The sequence below is a fragment of the Spea bombifrons genome, chromosome 1 (genome assembly GCF_027358695.1).
Source record: "Spea bombifrons isolate aSpeBom1 chromosome 1, aSpeBom1.2.pri, whole genome shotgun sequence".
Lineage (NCBI taxonomy): Eukaryota > Metazoa > Chordata > Amphibia > Anura > Pelobatidae > Spea > Spea bombifrons.
In genome coordinates this window covers 48,418,046-48,424,620 of record NC_071087.1, presented here as the reverse complement: position 1 = coordinate 48,424,620, position 6,575 = coordinate 48,418,046, and positions in this window count along the sequence as shown.

The window sequence follows — 6,575 nt, the reverse complement described above, 5'->3', positions numbered from 1 at the left end:
AATAACATAAATCCTATTTGTGAGGGCCTTGACTTATTTACTGTGATGGAATTCTAGCACCAACCAAAACTCCTAGGCTATTTTTTTTTGTTTTAAAATATTAAACATTAATGTATTTTAATAAACTAAAAAGTGTGCTTGTGTTTTCATTCTATATTATATTTTTTTTGTATTCTTTTATTGGATGGAACAGGTATGGTAGTAGGGATCAGGCTTTTTCTCCAACATGCCAGCCAAGTGTTTGAGAGTGGATCCAATTTGTATGTGGTATGTAGTTGGTATTCTAGCCCTTTTATGCCAGGTAAGTACCATGGACATTTCAATAAAATAGACACAAAATCTGAATTAATAAAGTAGAAACAACCAATAATAAATGCTTACACATATCTCTAAGTGCTCTTTTTCAATACAAGTTCTGAATTCAGCAGGGTAGGTGGATTTAATACATATTTATTTATTTATTTTCATCGTTAGTGAATAACCTTGCATTTTGCTATTCTGAACCTCATTTAACTGTCTAGATGTCTGTGCAAAGGAATAAGGAATAACTAGGCTTAGTTCATAAATTTACATAAAAAAAGTTAGTGAGAGAGCTTTAAAATTATATATAAATCTAAACAGGTCCAATGAAACTTATGGAACTATGCAGATTTACAGTATGGATATTTAACTCTATTGATTTGTTAAGGTTTTTATATAACTATTATTATTAATATATTTTTGACTATATTCCTTCATACAATCCTGCTTTCCAAGATGACCATCAGTCCCTGGAAAATAGAGAAGAAACTTGAATAATGTTCAAGGGTTATAGAATGAGATGATTGGGATAATGATGCTAAAGGGATTCTACTCAGCCTTTGGTGGAAGAGCAGAAATTGATGTTCATTGGATGCGATTTCACTACAGAAGTATCAACATGTTGGTTAATTTTATAATGAATGTGACCACTGGAACTACAGTAGATGTCCATATAAGGTCTTGTGATAATAGACATCATTACAGATGTTTGTCATGATGCCATTTCATGTATGTGACACTGTGCACTAAAGTGAAGGTGACTGCCATCCAGTTCATATGCTCCACACAATAATCACCTTGGTGATGTAAGTACAATGTAGAAACATTTTTCATGAGAACAATCATGTTTTTTGTCTCTAATATCAAACCTCTAATCCCAATAAAAGACTATCCTAGCCCTTTTTTCATGTAAACTGCATATTGACAGACAAACAGATATGAAGGCATAACAAGGTTGGCCCAACCATACAGGCAAAGTAGACAGCCTGTGGTGCCAAGATGTAGGGGCACCACCCCAAGGCTCTCTTTCATGTTAGGAAACAAGTGCTTGTAGGAGGAAGGGTGTCAGTGGATATTTCAGCTGGAGACCTAGAAACCCTAGGACCATCCCTAAGCAATAACCCTAGCTTTAATGCTTACAGGAAACCTTTGTTGAAGAACCCGTGTTATTTTTACTTTAATATTGCAAAGTAGCTGCATGTTCAGCGATGCTTTACAGCTAAAACAAGTCCGTTGTATGTGTTCTGCAAAGCCAACTTGTATGTGTAAGGATAAGGATTGATATTAACATATTTTATGCTCTGGGCTACATACGGCGCTTAAAATAAAGTAAGCAACCTCATAAATAATGTTTTTTGAAAATAAAAATACAAAAATGTAACAAATTGATTACATCAGTCTTAACCTGACAACCTTTTTCAAAGTAAAGTCAAATGTAACTAACAAAAGAAACAAATAGAAGACAAGACCTTACAAGTGGCTTATTTCCTTACAAAAAAGAGGACTTGGGTCATGCTTCTCTCCTTATCGCCCATGTATTTAAACATGCATTAAGAGCATGTTTAGGTAATCTTATATAAACTGCCCCTTTATCCATTTCCTGTGAAAATAACTATCTTGATTTTCTCAGGGTTTTGTGTACTTTATCATGTCAGCTGCTCTTGCTTTTCTTATTGAATGCTGATCATATCAGCAGTCAACTGTAAAATGCAGATGTGGGTTAGAGCACTGATAGTTTTATTGCTGAAAGAAAATAGATCCGAATTTGAACCTTTAAATTGGAGAAATTCTAGTGTGTAGAATGGAGAGGACTCACGTAGAGTGAATTCATGATTGAGGAGCCCAGGGGACTTGTACCAGGTGTGTGGCAGTTATTACCCCACGGTACAGACTTCTATTATTTATCCCTGTGGTGTACACAGTCTTTTAGTGACTTGGTACAGTCACTGATAGGACATCCCCAAGCTCCAGATATTATTGATGAGAAGTCTCCCCTTCCATCTTCATAACCAGGGAAAGTCACAGTCAAACAGGGAAGATATGACTATCCAAACTTAAGAGGGCATGACTAGCCATACTTTGGAGAAAAGGGGTATTGTGGGTGGGGAACTTAGTGGAATCAAATGGAACTAAGCACCACTCGCCCCCCATAAAGATAAAAACTATACCATGGAACCCCAACAACCAGCCACTTTACTGACAGTGATATAAAATATTCCATCAGTAAAGTTACTTAATTCTGATTACTCAGTAGACCAATTGGATATCATTTTATCATACAGTGGCCTGTGATTAAGTTTTCAGGTCAAAACTCACAATGCTATTAAACATTTCCAAATTATGCAGCCTTTAGTTGTTTTACTCAATATTTTACCTGAACCAATTTCCCTTATTTAGCACAGGTACCTTCCTAAGTGGCTCTGTTTCAAAAGATGTTGCAGAGCCCTAAGTAGATCACTGCTGATGTATTACCTTAATACAAATCCCTGCTTGCTTTCTCACAAACCATAACGAGGTTACTGTAGTGTACAGTGACCTATTTAACACTAAACTACAGCAATTCTATTTAATAACTCCATTCTTTGGAGGATTGTTCTAAAATTTATTAGACAGTTGACTGCACGTAAACAACATGACTCTTTTTAAACCAATATAGTAGCACATACATTATATCTTAAAGCATCAAATTATATACTTATTGTAGAACTACTGATTATAACATATTATTCCAAGACTCCCCGTTTTTACAGGACAGTAATTGCCCCACTATCCCACATAACTGCCCTCAGGACTGGCCATCTGGCACACCAAGCAAATGCCCTGTAGATCAGTGGCTGGAGCTGCGATATACTACCACCTGCTAAATATGCATACCGTGTTTTTGTCATATGTGATATGCAGGGATTGTAGCCTTAATAGCTCTTACATATCCTAAAAACACCCCACACAAAATAAAATATTTCAGAAAAGCAAACACCCTAGGCTAGTTCAACAATTCTACTAATTTTCATGCTGCTTTTTCCCCACCAATCTCTTTTAAAATATGTGGAAAAAAATGTATTGTCTTGGACAGGATTACTGCAACTGCTGAAAAACTACTGTTCAGTAATAACACCCCTCCCTGGTAAATTAATAACTCACACCCCTATTTCATATTTATTGCTACAGTAATATTTAGGTAACAACCTCATCTTCCTCTTTACCTGTGCAAACCTCAGGATAAATTATTCATAATTTTCTGAACCCTTAGATTTACCAGCTGATATAACAGTTCCCAGCATAAGAAACAGAGCCTAATACAGAGAGGATAATAATATAGAAGAAAGATAATATGCTATATCACGTGTGCGTGAATAAAAATAAGAATGGTGAAAAAAGTGAAAAATAATAATAGTAATATACTTCCCAAATGACCGCAGCAACCCAAAAAAGCACTCTTCCTTAGGGTGCGGATATGAAGATATACAGATGATTGGGGCGCAGGTACATATAGGGAAGAAAACAAATATATATAGTGTAAATCGTATAAACACTAAAAAGTGTGTGAAAATATGAATGCACTCACAAACGAACAGAATGCTTCAACTCTTGAGAGGCCTGAAGCATTCTGTTCGTTTGTGAGTGCATTCATATTTTCACACACTTTTTAGTGTTTATACGATTTACACTATATATATTTGTTTTCTTCCCTATATGTACCTGCGCCCCAATCATCTGTATATCCTAATACAGAGAGCCAATTTAAATATGAATGTGGTAGGCATAAAGCTATCCTGAATCTAAGACAAAACCAAGGACTGGGATCTGAATCTTTAAGGGGAGGACTGGCACCTTCTGTGCTGGGGGACAGGTAAAGGTAACTCACATAAACGCTGGTACACACACTCTCAAACACTCATGCTTACACATATATACTACCAACAAACACTTACACATACTGTATTCACTAACTCTCTACACAAACACACACTCCTTCTCTTACACATGCAAATTTATGCTCACACACACTTACACATACCCATTCATGCTCACGCACAACTTACTTCACTCACTTCCCCCTGACCCCCTTACCTCAACCACATGGTTCTCTCTGGCTGCTTTTACCTAGAGGTCAGGATATATCAATATAGTCAGTATATGTCACAGTTAGTAAATATCAATATACATATATGTGTTTAAGTGAGTAAGCTTGCATGTACTATATGTGTTCATTGTATGTACTCAATGCGTAGAATGGTGACTGTGTGTATACATTTAAGCAGTCACATAAATTACCAAATATAATAAGCTGTCATATTTCCTTAACAACCAAGAGGATAATTCTGCTAATTGGTTGGTTGCCTTGGTGACAATACTACTTTAAGAATCCATTATGTGTAATACTATATTATTATTATTATTATTATACTTTATTTATAAAGAGCAAACAGATTCCGCAGCGCTGTACAAAGTGCAATACAGCAATTGACATAGAGATACAAGAGAATTAAGGGCCCTGTTCCTGCAGGAACTTACAATACCTACAATATATTGATCCTGATAGTTCATCAATGTATAGTAATGAAAATAATAATACTAATTAGTGCACAAATGTTGCCAAAGAAGTGTTTTCTTTTACTTTTTTGGAAATAAGGAAAATATCCAAAAGAAGAGTTTTCACGTTACAAACCCCCCCCCAAATATAAATTAGGAACATTAAGTAGATAAAGTGCAGCACTCAATAATTTATAACAAATGTATCATAAAAGTAAAATGAAGTGCTGTGCAATCTTCGATAAAATTAATATATCTGTTGTTTCAATGTAACTGTGAATAAAGTGTATAAAAAAACAAAAAAAAACATATACTTAAATTCAAATTGTAGATGATGTCTTCTGTGAGACAAATGAATTGAAATGCCCAGTTTCCTCAAGCTGAAAAGCGTTTGTTGAAGTAACAGAAAATTCGGTGTGATCTCCGCTGTTTGTGGTATCCACAACCTCTAATTGTGTTCAGTTTTGTGTCAGTTTATAGATAATCTGCGTTCATTTGTAGTCTTTGCTAGTTGCTCACTGGAAGCATAAATTCATTTTTTAATACTATTCTGAGAATTCTTGTATTTCTTGGCTGGGAAAACGGTCTTACTTTTAATTGGCCTCCATTGGAACCACAGAGAAATAGGACAATATTTATGTGCAATGTAAATGTAGTTATGTCCAGTACATTTCTGCCACTGCATAAAAATGAGCTGTCCCATGTTGAATTTTATTAGTAGGAGCCAATTTTGCCATTTGTATGACAAGAGGAGACCAGAAATTTTTATAAGTTCATAAATAAATGAAATTGCCCAAGGTATTAGACACATTTATGCAGAATTCCTACTGCTATATATTTCCCTTTTTCATTTGAATTTAAAATTAAGGTTGTAAAATTTTTAGAAAATGTTTACCCAACGTGCCAAGGGGCACAGACATATGTAATTGCTTGTAAAAGTTGGACATATTGTGTTTTAAAATGCAAAATGGTAATTTCTCACTGGTTTCTGGAGGTGCTCATTTTAAAAACACAATCTTGAGTGAAAATACAACTCAAAAATTAAATGTTTAATTTAAATGTCTTGCATAAGACCATAATATAATTCAGCAACTATCTTTCAGAATGTTTTTATTTTAATTCATATTATACTTACACAATGGAAGGCTCCAACTCAACTCTCTTTATCTCAACTTGCACACATAAACACTAGAGCGATGATGAGTTCTAATTGTGATTCAAGGACATGGGTTTGGTTTCAGTGGGGGTGAGGCCATTCATAATAGTACTGAATGCAATGAAACCAGAAAATCATCAGCAGCTCTGTGCACTTGAATGTGAACACAACTTGGATGGTCAGTTAACAACATAATTACCCCTTGCCAAAGCCATCAGATTTTTTCTGCCAATTAGTCTCCAGGAGACATGTGCAAAAACACATAGGATGTCATGGGAAGCTCCGCCATTTTGACGGAAGTTTACACAGGGTTATCCTAGGGCAAAAATGTTGGAGCTTCTGGTGTCGTCCTCTACCCCGACCCTCTAATCAGGGGACAGGACTTCACTGGAAGCTCCACAATTTTGGAGAAAGTTCACTGGGAAGTTATGTCCGCAGAGACGAAGAAAGAAGAACAAAGAAAGAAGAGGGAAAATAGAAAAACAAGAAGATGCAAGATGTGGAAACAGAGCTGTGAGACATGGAAGTGGAGCTGGGAGAAACGTGATTGTTAAAGAAGGTCGAGAGACATTCAGGGAGTTTGGGA